The sequence below is a fragment of the Chrysochloris asiatica genome, unplaced genomic scaffold, assembly GCF_000296735.1.
Source record: "Chrysochloris asiatica unplaced genomic scaffold, ChrAsi1.0 scaffold00027, whole genome shotgun sequence".
NCBI classification, from domain to species: domain Eukaryota; kingdom Metazoa; phylum Chordata; class Mammalia; order Afrosoricida; family Chrysochloridae; genus Chrysochloris; species Chrysochloris asiatica.
This window is the reverse complement of record NW_006408545.1, coordinates 22,606,888-22,621,495: the sequence shown is the minus strand read 5'-3', so window position 1 is coordinate 22,621,495 and position 14,608 is coordinate 22,606,888. Positions and strand designations below refer to the sequence as shown.

The window sequence follows — 14,608 nt, the reverse complement described above, 5'->3', positions numbered from 1 at the left end:
GATCTTCCTTATTCACTGTCCAGCTTTCGCATCCATATGAGGCTACTGTCCTCAAGCTGACATCTCTGCTCTTCAATACTTAGGTGCCATCTATTCAGCTCTGACTCATAGTGACCAAAACACTGCCCAGTTCTGTACCATTCTCACAATTGTTGTTATGCTTGAGCCCATTGCTGCTGCCACTGTGCCAATCCATCTCATTAGGGGTCTTCCTCTTTTTCCTTCACCAAGCATAGTGCACTTTTCCAGGGACTGGTCCCTACTGATAATGTGGCTGTAGTATGAGAGATGAAGTGTTGTCATCCAGCCTTCTCTGGAGGATTCAGGCTGTACTTCTTCCAACACAGATTTGTTTGTTCTTGTTGCAGTCCATGGAACTTTCAGAATTCTTCTCCAACACCATAACTCAAATGCTATCAGTTCTTCTGCGATCTTTCTTATTCATTGTCCAACTTTCAAATGTGTATGAGGCTACTGAAAATACCATGGCTTGGGGCAGCCGGTGCACCTTAGTCCTCAAACTGATATTTTTGCTCTTGAGCATTTTAAAGATATCTTGTGCAGATTTGCTAAATGCAATACATTGATTGATTTTTTTGACTGCTGCTTCCATGAGTGTTAATTGTAGATCCAAGCAAATTGAAGGATTTGACAACTTCAATCTTTTCTCCATATAGCATGTTGTTATTTATTGGTCCCACTGTGAAGATTTTTGTTTTCTTTACATTGAGGTGTAATCCATACTGAAGACTGTAATCTTTGATCTTCATCAGAAAGTATTTTAATTCTTCTTCACTTTCAGCAAGCAAGGTTGTATCATCTGCAGATTGCAGGTTATTTATGAATTGTCCTCCAGTCCTGATGCCATGTTCTTCTTCATACAATCCAGATTCTCAGATAAACTGCTCAGCATACAGATTGAATAAGTATGGTAAAAGAATACAGCCCTGGCACACACCCTTCCTGATTTTAAGACATTCAGTATCCCCTTGTTTTGTTCAAAAGACTGATTTGATGTACAGGTTCCTCATAAGCACAGTAAAATATTCTGGAATACCCATTCACAATGTTTTCCATAGCTTGTCATGGTTCACACACTCAAAATGCTCTGCATAGTCAATAAAACACAGGTAAAAACATCTTTCTGGTATTCTCTGCATTCAGTAAAGATCCATCTGATGTTAACTGTGATAGGCCTAGTTCCACACCCTTTTTTGAATCCAGCTTGAGTTTCTGGAAGTTTCCTGTCAATGTACTGTTGCAGACATTTTTGAAGTAGCTTCAGCAAAATTTTACTTGTATATGATATTAATGATATTGTTAGATGATTTCTGCATTCCACTAGGTCACCTCTCTTTGAAATGGGCACAAATACGGATCTCTTCCAGTTGGTTGCCCAGGTATCTGTCTTCCAAATTTCTTGGCCTAGGTAGGTGAGTGTCTCCAGTGCTCTATTAGTTTTCTGAAAGATTTCAGTTTGTAGTTTATAAACTCCTAGAGCCTGTTTTTTACCAAAACCTTCAGTGCAGTTTTACTTCCTCCTTTAATCCCATTGATTCTTGATCATACGCTACCTCTTGAAATGGTTGAACATTGACCATTTCTTTTTGGTACTGTGACCCTGTGTTTTCTTTCCCTGTACCTTTGATGCTTTCTGTATCATTCAATAATTTGCCAATAGAATCCTTCAATATTGCAAGTAAAGGATTGAATTTTTCTTCAGTTTTTTAAGGTTGAGAAATGCTGAGCATGTTCTTTCCTTTTGGTTTTCTAACACCACATTTCATTATAATACCGACTTTGCACATTTCATTAAAATACTTGACTTTGTCTTCTCAGGCTGCTCTTTGAAAATTTCTTTTCAGCTTGTTTACTTCCTCATTCTTCCATTCACTTTAGTAGCACATCTACACTGGAGAATAAATTCCAAAGTCTTCTTACATCTTTTTTTTTTTTTTTAATGTTTTATTGTGAATTATGTGATAGTTTACATGGGAGAACATTAGTTTTACATTCATTCTATCGTATATCTCATTGCCATGGTTACAATCCCCTCCATGCAATCCTTCCCCCGTACCCCCAAGGTCTTCAGCACACAGTCGCTCTCCCTCTCTGGATCTAAAGTCTCCAGCTGCTCCATCGCTCCACATCATCATCTCTGGCTCCATTTCAGGCATCATTGCTTCTCTGGGTAGGGTCCCGCTCTCTGTTCTTCTCCCTTGATGGTCCTAGGAACCTCCGCTCCTAGACTGAAAAGTTAATCACTCCCCTCCTTGCTATAAAACATTTACCTTTACATTTCCGACCCTCACAAACAGTCCTGGTAACAATTATTCACTATTGTATCACAAGAGACCCGTCTGACATCTGTTTTGGTCTTTTATTTTTTTCTTGCCCTTTTCATGACCTTTTGGGTTTTTTTCCTGCATGATGTTCTTGATGTCATCCCACAACTCTCCTGGTCTTTAGTCATTTATGTCTTTCACATCAAATCTGTTCTTCAGATGGTCTCTAAATTCAGGTGGGATAGACTCAGGGTCACACCTTGGCTCTCCTGTACACACTCATTCAGCCTGTGTCTCTCTCCATGCATCTGCTTATATATCATTGGTATTACAGGATCTAGCAGAATTTACTTCTGGTGCCTTGAACTTGCACTCCTTCCAGTTGTTGCCCTTGATTTTGTTTCAGTGTTTCTTATTAGCTAAAGCAGCATTTTCCATCTTAAGACTCTTTGGGTTTTTGGAGTGCCCGGGATGGCAAAGTGCAGCCTCTCATCTCCTTTTTCTCTCTCCCCACTATAGAGCTCAGAAAAGTACTTCACAGAAGAGGCAGGCATGTGCTGAGCTCCCTGCATTATTAGGAAGTCCATATCCTTAAAAATATTTTTACACTAAGTCTTCTTTTTACCTGAAGTAAGTAAAAGTCTTCTTTTTACCTGAAGTCTTCTTTTAAAATGCATGATCACCTCCACAAGAGAAATGCATTAAGCTAACTGAATTTTATTAGACACCCCCCTTTCTGTTTAACAGTTATGTGGAATCACAAGAAAATCTTAGGACCGACAGTGAAGAGGCAAAGGAAGAAAAAGCGGATAACAGAGGATGGGAGGGAGGCACTGGGTGGTATAAATGGTTAGCATGCAGCTGCTAACCAAAAGATTGAAGTTCAGGTCCATCAAGAGGTCCTTGGAAGAAAGGCCTTGTGGGGAAGAATGGACCTTGCATTCCCTATGAACCCAAGATCAGAAGTACAAGTTGGTGCCTGGTAGTTACTACAACCTACCAAAAGCAAATAGAGTGGGAGAAAAAGGTAGAAAGAAATTCAAAATCATAAAAAAGACCATGCTTAATAGTCAGATAGAGACTAGTGTAACCCCTGAGGCTATGGCCATTATTGCCTTCAAACCTGGAATCGAACTCACTCTCATGGCTCAACTTTCAGCCAAATAATAGACAGTCGTATAAGGTGAACAATATCACCCAGGAGGTATCCACTCCTTAGAGCAATCACCGTACATGATCAAAAGGGCAGCATTTGTCCAGGAATATGAGCTCAGAAGGCAGGATGGGCTAGGGAAGAAGGATGGATAGAAATGGTAAATAATTGGGAGTGCCATTTACCTTAATGGGCCAGTCCCCTTGATGGGCCACAGACACTGCATGCTTGCACAGTCCTGGTGTGGTGCTGTGGATTAATGCCCTAGACTGCAAAGCTGTTTGAATTGTATGCTCACCAATTGCTCCTGGGAAACCCTATACAGGGTCGCTATGGGTCGTAATCCACTGGAGGGCACTTAACAACAACAACTGGTGCTGTGGAATAAAGCATTGGACTGCAAGGTTGGTTTGAACCACAAGGTTGGTGGTTCAAACCCACCAGCTGCTCCTTGAAAACTCTATACAAGATTGCTATGAGTCAGAACCGACTCAACAGTACTTAACAACAACAACAAAATCCAGTCATTTGGAGCCCTGGTGTTATGCTGTAGGATCAGCATTGGACTGCTAACCATAAGGTTGGAAGTTCAAACCCACTAGCTGCTCCTCAGAAACCCTATAAATGGTCACTATGAGTAGGAACTGACTTGACTCTTAACAGCAACAATAACCCAGTCATTTGGAAGAAATTGCAAAGACAATGGCTGGAAAAGTCATATCAAGTAATTCACTGTACAGTACTAGTCCTATAACCAGATAAATAGCTAATCCATTTGTGTTTTCAAAAATTTATTAGGTTAAGTTCATTTTCTGATATTTTAAGTCTGGGAGTGTTATTTTTTTATTTCATGAATTTTTCATTTTTTTCAGAAGTATTTGCATGTGTTCTATTATTCAATTTATAAATCGAATACCATTATATTTCTTCTTTGAATTCCTAGCATATTGTTAAAGCTTTGTTATCAGAGCTGTATGAAAACCTTTCTAAATGAGGAAAATGAAAGCAGTTGTTCTTTCTTTCTGTTAGATTGTGCCTGCTTTTCACAGTCAAACATTATGAAAGTTCCTACCTTTACTCTACAGTGCAGAATCAAGATTTGTGTAGGTAGAGCCTCTTGATTCTCAAGTCCTCCTTCTACCTGATGAGAGATAGCACTCCCTCATTTTAAATCCTGTTAAACAGAATAAACATTTTCTTCGGACAGAATGCTTTGTGGTTTAGTGACTCAGCTTTCTGTGCTAGAAGCCTGGTTGCTCAGTCACCCAGTGCCACCAAGGGAAAAAAACAACAACTGGTTGTTTGATACCACTCCTTGACCAAAGGGAGGGAAAGCAGAAGGTATTTATTTCATCCCTACTGAATACAGATTACAGGGATAGGAGATAATATGGTTCTTAACTTCCGAAAAGCCTATAATTGAATTGAGGAGTGATATATGTTCCCAAAAACCTAATGCAAACACTTCCAAAATAATACTAAATTGAAAGAAATTGCTACATTTGACCTGCAAAAACAGTATTCCCAAATGCTCAACCTAGAAGGTACTTACTGCCACGCATGTGCACTTTACACATGTTTTGTGTTGCATATAAACCTCTCCACTGCCGATGGCAACCTCATTGCCCAGCCTGGGGAAGGGTGGGGACTATGGGTTTTTTTTTTACCTCAGACTAGGAGTAGATGCTGTGCAACTTCTTTTCTTCTCCCCTCTGCTGTTTTTATTTTCTTTCCTTCTAAACCAATCTTGATCTTATTCTGAGTGTGTTCGTTCCCTCTTATTTTTCTAGCCTTGCCTAACTACCACTTCTTAACTGAACCTACTTTTTTCTCAATAACATCTATTCCAAAAAGATAACAATCTGCACTTGAGGAAAATAAAAACTATTTCTTAGACTGTTGTCATAGTCCTGGTGTGGTGCTATGGGTTAGTGTGCTGGACTCCAAGGTCAATTTGAACCACAAGGTTGGTGGTTCAAGCTTACCAGCTGCTCCTCAGAAACCCTATACAGGGTCAACAGCACTTAACAACAACAAGATGGTTTTATTACTTTCTTATTCTTCTGTTAACCTATACTGAAACAATTCTGTGTCTTTAATGATTTTTTTTTCTGTGATAATGATATTTCAGTTATGTGAAATTGATTTTTAGGGATTTACTTTGAGACTCAAACCACCATTTATAATGTATTTAGAGGATAATGAATCAGTTACCATATAAAAATTTTGGAACACAGCCCTTTTGTAAGTGGGGATTACCTATAAATCAACTGGATGGGTAAACACAATATTCTTGAAGGAAGTGAATTTCAAAATTAAACTTAATGGAATCTGATAGCCAGCAGTTGCAGAGAAGAAAGGGACACATTGCCCACATGTAAACAATGAAGTAAGCTGTATATAAGGGAAGGGCAAACGAATCTCTGATCAGAATTGAAAGGCTAAGATTGAGAAGGGGAAGAAAAGCGGTTAGAGAGGAATTGTGGTATGTCTCTTAGGGTGGGAAATTTGAGCTGACATTTAGAACTTGTTACCAGAATTTGTGTAAGGGCAACTTTATTAAACTAGGTGAAAAGTAGGGACAGAGTGCTAATCTCTTCTAACATTTATGAACTCAGAGAACTTCAGTTCAGGGCAGCAACTTTGTAGTCTTTGTATTGTCTTTCATCAGCAAATCTGTGTTCCTGATATGACCTTAGTATGTTTTACATTGTTACTTCTTGCTAGAAATGATCTTTTAATTAGAATTTTCTTTTGTAACATTGTTGTTGCTGTTAAATGCCATCTAGTCAGTTCTGACTCACAGTATTGGGTTTCCAAGGAGTGGCTGGTGAGGTTGAACCACCAACCTTGCAGTTCAAACTGATCTTGTGGTCCAGCGCATTATCCTGTAGCACCACACTAATTGAAGTTGTTTATTAGATGGCTATTGTAATATTGTTTAGTACCATCCAATTAGTTCTGACTCATGGCAACCTTGTATAGGGTTTCCAAGGAGTGGCTGGTAGGATTGAACTGTTGACCTCACAGTTAGTAGTCCAGTGTTTATCCTACAGCGCCACACCAGAATTCCATTTATTAGGTATATGATGATAATTCTAGTCACTATAAAAGGTGTGGTGCTGTAGGATAAGCACTGGACTTGTAACTGCAAGGTCGACAGTTCAAACATACCAGCCACTCTTGGAAACCTTCTACAGGATTGCTATGAATCAGAATCAACTTAGTGACCCACAACAAAAACAACAACGGGCCACTTAAGCAACTCTAGTTCCTTGTGAAGTCTACCCAGCTGGTACAAATGGGTAGGGAAGATGTGATTCAGGCAATTATACACTAATTACTGATCATTTTACATTAATCACCAAACAATTGCCAGATATTCAGAATTGAGTAAGTTGAACATAATGAAACTGATAGTTAGGAAAATTATCAATTTAACCTCCATAAGAATTACTTTGAAAAACTACAGAAAGACAGAAACCTGCTTTCTAATTTAAAATAATTTCTTTAGTTTCACATTATAATTGAAAGGTATTTATGAGGGGTCTTCAAAAAGTTTGTGGAAATTTTCTATTGCTTTTTTTAAAAATGTTTTATTGTGAATTATGTGATAGTTTACATGGGTAAACATTAGCTTTATATGTATCCCATCGTATATTGTTTCATTGCCATGATTACAATCCCCTCCATGCATCATCAACCAACCACAGGGTATACCCTACAAGCCTGCCCCTGGTCATCAGCACACAGCCCCTCTCCCTCTCTGGGTCTAGAGTCCCCAGCCACTTCCTCTCTCCACATCATCATCTCTGCCTCCATCTCTGGTGTCACTGTTTCTCTGGGTAGGGTCTTGCATTCCACTCTTCTCCTTTGATGGTCCCAGGGACCTTCACTCCTGGACTGCAAAGTCAACCACTCCCCTCTTTTTGCTACAAAATGTCTACCTTTACATTTCCAACCCTCACAGTCAGTTCTGACAGCAATTATTCACTATTGTACCACAAGGGACCTATCCCCATCTCCTTTCATCAGTCCTGCCCAGGCAGATTGGATACTACTCAGTGGAGATTCTACCTTCCTCCATGCCCTCTGGATCTAGGCTCCCTCTTGAACCACCTGCCTAGCAATTATCAGCTCAATATATAGTTCACTGTGTTTGTGTGAGACTGTTTTAGATGTCTTACTAATACCATTTAAACACTTGGTTCTCACATCGAGGTTTATAAGATTTACAGACCACCAAATCTGAAAATCTTTACAGAAGCAGACTGCCATATCTTTCATCTATAGAGGTGGCTGGTGGAATTGAATCTCAGACCTTTTGGTTAGCAGCCAAGTGCTTTAATCCTGCATCACTAAGATTCTTTTCTTACCATGTTGTTGTTTTTGTTAAGTGCCATCGAGTCGGTTCTGACCCAAGAAGTAGCTGGTCTGAACACCTATACAGATGTCAGAGAAAAAGAGGAAGACCCCCAGTGAGATGGATTGACAAAGTGGCAGCATCAATGCGGTCAAGCGTGGCAACAACTGTGAGGTTGGCCCAGGATCAGGCAATGTTTTGTTCTGTTGTGCATAGGGTCACTATGAGTTGGTATCGACTCGATGGTACCTAACAACAACAACAATGGGTCGGAACTGGTTCAACAGCACTTAACTGCTGAAACTGTGGCTGCCTTGGCAGGACCAAACCAAATGATTTCACAGGCCTTCTATGGCCTGTGGGCTGGAGGTTCCCCACTCCTGCTTTAAATCCATGAATTATAATTGTGAGAACTCTGAGAGTATCTGATTTGTAAGGAAAGTAGGCATTTATGAGGCTAGGAAACACAATAAATGCTAAAATGTTTTGATACAAAGAACAGTTGACACTATCTCTTTGAAAATTTATTGCTTCTAGACATGAAATAAAATAATAATTGCGGCAATGCAAGTGTTATCCAAGTTCAGGATTGATGAAGAGAAATCTTTGAGTGCCTGGAAGGACTAACTAAGGCAGATAAGTGTAAGCTCAGGTTCTTTTAGGACCCCAGGGTTTCATAGACTTTTAGTCGTTGTTGTTGGCACCAGAGGCTTTTTGGACTAGTGAGTAAAAGTGAGGCAATGGCAAACAAAGGAGGCAGAGGATGCACATTAAAGGTGTTATGAATTCAATTCAAAGGGAGTGACATCATCGCAGACTTCGGGAAAATAACAACAGACAGACCAGCCTAACAGGCAACCATAGTGGCTAAGAGGAAGTGCTTTTGAACCAAAGCTTAATACTGATATTATTTGTAATAGTCATAAACAGCAACAGGCTCTGTAAGTAGCCACTGTAGTCATGGATCACACTGTCTTTGCAGAATGAGCTGTGTATTTACTCACCCAGTAAACCCTTACTGAGCATCTGTCATGTGGCAGATGTTGTGTTATATGCTGTGGCAGAAACCCAAGGAATCACATGCATGAGTTTCTTCCTCTCTGAGTCTGGAGAATGAGCCATCAATGATTATAATGAAGCTGAATGATAACCAAACTGACTGGGGTATAGGGATGTAAGGGAGCTATGTTTGAAAACGATTGATTGAATCCAAATGATGGAAGAACTTGAATACTAAACTATATAGTTAGGACTTTATTCTGTAGACAATACTTAACCAACCTAACTGTAAAGTTACAATGGGTTAGGAGACGGAGGAGAGACTAGACAGCAGAGAGTAACTGAAAATGTTTTTTTGTTTGGTTTTCATTGAATTCACTAACACCTTCTTTATTTAGAAAACTCCTTCACGACCGTAGACTATAAATCTCATGAACTATTTAATAAAATTCTGACTAAGCATAATTTTGATTTCATGAACTGTAGAGAATGATTTCTAGTACCTAAATAAATTAGCATAACATTTGCATGTAATTGTGCTGTAAAACAGACTGAATGTAATCTATGTTGCAGAATTGCACATGTGAAAAATAATGAATAGCAAATGCTTTGTTAAAGATTTCCCCCACACACAAAGAGGCCATTCTAATTAGCTAAAACAAAACACCCAGATAAAACCTTCCCATGTGGCAACAACTGCCACCTTTAAAAAGAATACTGAGAATTCAAATAACCTACTTCCAGGTTTTTGTATTAGTATTTTTATGTATACACTGGCAAGCAGAAACACACAATTCATGCTATGATTTGCAAATTATTATTATTTCCTGTTGTGGAAGTTTTATGAAAGCCTTAGAGTATATAGCTTCTGTACAAACATTTAGTTTATTCATGGTGTACTCTTCAAATTAGCTCCACAAAAGAATGATTTCACCTATATCAATTATTTTAAAACCATAAGTAAGACAAAACATAAAAACAAAGAATCCTAGTGTTTCTGCAGAAATATTTTCCTGTAACATTATTCCCTTTAAACAACTGTTGAATCATTTTAGGGTGAACCAGGATGGTCTCTTCCTGTCTTTTTCAACAATCCTCTTGCCCTGATCTTATTCCACTGGTTCCTCTTTGTGTACAGAACCATTGTCTCTCTGTTAGGAACCGTAAAATGATCCCCTTCTACTTTCCCTATCCGTCTTCTGATTTCTTCAGTCTTCTTGCACACCTTATCATAGGAATAGCCAGCTGCAAAGGACCTTATCATAGGAATAGCCAGCTGCAAAGGATAGGTTTCTGTTTCAGGTGACCACATTCAGGACAAACATCCTCATTATGACCATATTCAGGAGAAACATCTTTTTTATGTTTAATTTTAATAAGTTTCTGAGGGCTTCTTCTCCTACACCAGTTAACTTCAATAGTGCACCTATTTTGGGGAATTTCCATTCAAAAGAAACTATCCAAAAGTCTGGAAATCTCCTTATGTCCACAGCTATCATTTGCTGGTTCTGCAAATCACAGATGGGCCCTGGGCTGCTCATACGGGACCCCAAGGAGGGCCGAGAGAGCCTGGTCAGCTGTGCAGAAGCTTCCACTGCAACTGCTCCCAACAGTTTTGGAACAGCCCATGGGCAGCCCACCAAGGTGCAGCAACCAGAACTAGCATGGCCGACACCATCTTCCCAGCCCTTCGGGTTACTGGGGCCGACTTGCCTGAAAATGTCTTTCAACTGGAGACAGAATGAAGTTCAGAATTAGAGCAGTGGTAGTTGCAATGAACAGGATATGGATGTGAGGAAGAACCCACAGTCCATGTATTTATAATTGCCACTCCAACACATCCTACCCCTAAGCATTTATATATATACAGTCCTTCACAAGCAATGAACAATACAGATCGTTAAAGATTAGAAAAGTAAAGGAAAAAGTGTGACAAGGCTAGAGAGATAATAGCTGCATTGTTGTTGTTGTTGTTGTTGTTAAGTGCCGTCGAATCGGTTCCGACCCATAGCGACCCTGTACAGGGTTTCCGAGGGTGTACTGCATAGAAACGTATTATTATAAAGTCCTACACAACTACTAAAATTGATTCATAAACAAGCACATGGTTCACATTGCCTGAAAGACAAGTGAGAAGAAGAAAAGTTTTCCTGGTGCCTTAGAACGAGAGAAATTTCTCCTGCAGTTTCAGTAGAGAGGGCATTAAGTAAGATAGTAGCTAGCGCCTTTCTCAGCATCTCCACAATATGTCCAGCAACGAGTTCTTATGTGTTTGCATCTTGTAGTGTCCAGCTGTGATAACACCTAAGAACATGGGAGCAGGACTCCTCAGAGTTGCCCTGGTCAGTAGGATGGTATTTCTACCTGATGTTGATAACCATATCCTGCCTGGTCTCCTCCTTGCTTTCTCCTGGGTAATATAACCATCAATAGTTGTGTTTTTGTTACAAAGGATAGCAATTTAATATTCTCTCTTGTATTATGAAATGTGTTATTTATGAACTTAGTAAGGTCATAAGACAATCTTTCTTTGGGGATTATTTATATCATAAAAATAAAAAGAGAGAGAAAGTTACATATTCTCTTCTTTGGATTATAGAAATTTGAGTGGTTTTAAAAGGAAAATTCCAGAAATCAAAACAGCCTTCTTTTGTAATGTGACAACTGAAAGCCAAACTAGTCCTACTTGAATGTATTTTTAAAAAAAGAAAAAAGATTTAAAAAAAAAAAGCCATGATCCTCAGCACATGACTTCTAAGATACCTGAGATCTTTGTGAGATACAGACCTTTTTTCTTTAGCTTCCTAAAGCCTTCTGTTTCTCCTTGCTCTTGCTCAGAATGAGATCCAACCTTTCTCTGGGATCACCACTAACAAATCCAAATATTGTTGATCTCCAACTTGGGTCTATTAGATGGGGCTTATAGTTTGTTAATCATGTGGAAGGATGCCAAATGATCAAAAATGTCATATCACTGATTCTGATCTGTAGTCTGGTTATAGTCCCCAAATGCTGTAGCACCCAAAGCCTATACTTTGCAAAATGAAAATATTAAAGGCTTTCATCCTTGGCTAGAAAACTGTTCTGCTTTCCAGTAGTCCAATATGAAGAGAACTGGTGCCGTTCATCCTACTCAACTGCTCTTTTAAATATCAACGTGACCAGGAAGGTGGAGGGATCAGGAATGGTGGCTGACTGAACTGGACTTCCAGATCTGGGTGTATTCGTTTATTTTTACTAAAAGGATGAGTGACTCCATGTTCTTGAATAACCACCAGGTGGCAGAATTTCTACAGTAAAAAACTCAAAATGTTTACTAGTGATTAACAACAACAACAAACCTAAACTCATAGTGATGTTGGTTATGTGTCGTGGAGTTTCCAACTCATCGTGACCCTGTATAGGATTTCCAAAGCTATAAATCTACAAGAGCAGAAAGCCTCGGGTTTCTCCTGCTAAACAGCTGGTAGTTTTGAACTGCTCATCATGAGATGAGCAGCTCACCTCGTAATCACTGCACTACCAACCTCCTTAAACTCATGGCAGAGGTTGTAAATCTTTATGGAGCAGAAAGTCTCATTTTCTCCTGAAGAGCATTTGGTGGGTTTGAGCTTCTGACCTTGCAGTTGAAAGTCCTGTTCTTATCCTAGAGTGATACCAGAGCTTCTGTTTTCCTAATGATTTGGAGTTGTTGTTGTTGAGTGCCACTGAGTTGGTTCCAACTCATAGTGACCCTGTATGAAGTTTTCAAGGAGTGGCTGATGGGTTTGAACCACTAATCTTGTTTCACAGTCCACTTCTTATCCTACAGTGTCACACCACTAAATACTAATTCTTGAGGATGCTTATTAGGATTTTAAAAAGTTAAATAAGCATTTGTTGTAGTTAAGTGCCATGTTGAGCTGGTTCCAACTCATAGTTACCCTGTAGATGGTTTCTGAGGAGTGGCTGGTGGGTTTGAACCTCTCACCCTGCAGTTAGCTTATCCTTCAGCACCACACCCAGACTCCTAAATTAGCATAGAGAATTTTATTAATCCCCACCCAACTGGGGATTTTGTGATTATGTAACTAACTGAAATTACTCTCTGAACTAGGAGTCAGATAGATTCTCTACTCCCAGATTGGCCAGTAATTATCCATGTGACCTTGCCCAATGAACTCATCTGTAAAGTGAGATGATTGACTCACTAGATTAACTTTAAGGTATCTTCCAACTTTGACTTTCTGGTTTCTATATCATTTCATATTTGATCCTAATAAATACACAAGCACAAATTTTCATCTGCATGTCTGTTGTATACCATCAAGTTGTCTCTGACTCATAGCAAGCCTATTGCTGTGATCACGTGCTATCTAGTTGCTTCCAACTCATAGCCACTCTGTACAGGGTTTTTGAGGAGCAGCTGGTGAATTGAAACTGCTGACCTTGTGGTTCAAACTGACATTGTAGTCCCATGCATTATCCCATAGCACCACACCAGGACTCCATAGCAACTGTATTGTTGTTTCGTGCCGTTTAACATAGTGAAAATGCCCCATAGGATTTGCAAACCTATAATCTTTGCAGTAGCAGATTGCCAGATCTTTTCTCCTGTTGAACTGCTGGTGAGCTTGAACAGTTGTTATTGCTGTTAGCAGACAAGCACTTTAACCTTTGTGCTACCAGCACTCCTTAAAGCCACCTAATAAATGTGGACATGCAGATGTATAATTATAATGACTGATACTTATTTAGCCCTTACTATGTGCCATAAGGGACCAGTCCCTGGAGAAGGCTTTATTTGGTAAGGTGGAGGATCAGAGAAAAAGAGGAAGACCCCCAGTGAGATGGATTAGCAAAGTGGCAGCATCAGTGGGCTCAAGCGTGGTAACAATAGTGAGGTTAGCCCAGGATCGGGCAGTGTTTTGTTCTGCTGTGCATAAGGTCTCTATGTGTTGGTACTGACTTGATGGCACCTAACAACAACAACAAATATGCCATAATAGGCTAAATCACCTCATGTAATCCTTATGACAATCTGTTATTATCCCCATTTTGCAAACGAGGAAACTAAGGCTTAGAGAAGGTAGGTAACTAACCCCAAATCACACAGATAATGGTCAGCCATTTGACTCTGAAATCTTTGTGCATACTGTTGATTTGTCTCTTATTCAGATGAGAAAAACACAAAGACAACATTGCTTCTAAAAGAACATTTCATTTTATAAAGGTGAAATACACTCTTGATTTTCCAAAGGAAATTGATTCGTCATTTTTTTCTGAGGATGGAGCAGGTTGACAGGGTTATAACCACGTGAGCCTAGGCATGAGAAGCCTGGCCTGCAGTCCCATTCGCATGTGTAACCACCGGACACAAAGCCTGTCAGCCACGTGGTTTCTCAAGGCTGAGATTTCTTTAACTCTGAAATGAGGGGACCACAACAGGTAATCACTAGGGACCTTTCAGTCTAGAGTTACTGGATTCTATATGTGTCTGCGATCTGATACAGGCTCTAATGTTAGTTCTCAAGATAGCGATTGCTCAGTAAATGGTTGTACTCTTAGTGCTGTGTTGCTGAGTTAAAGTGTTTCTTCCTCCTTTAGTGACCAGGAAACTTTGTTTTTAACACTCTGGAGGAAATAATTCAGAGCAAATGAAAGTACCTTTTGGCAACTTTTAAATCACAGCTACAATCTCAATGTTTTTGTTGTTAAATGCTGTGCAATTGGTTCCCACTCATCATGATCCTGTATATGGTTTCCTAAACTGCACATTTTTTTATGGAACAAAAAGCCTCATCCTTCTCCTTTGGAACTACTGTTAGG

At 39.5% G+C, this 14,608-nt stretch overlaps 1 protein-coding gene and 1 pseudogene across 1 annotated transcript in view; one reads left to right on the top strand and one right to left on the bottom strand.

Moving 5' to 3' along the window:
- Positions 1–14,608, top strand: part of AIM1 (absent in melanoma 1) — a 293,695-nt gene that overhangs the window by 93,530 nt on the left and 185,557 nt on the right. The window lies entirely within an intron of this gene.
- LOC102823291 lies at positions 9,847–10,478 on the bottom strand (annotated as a pseudogene).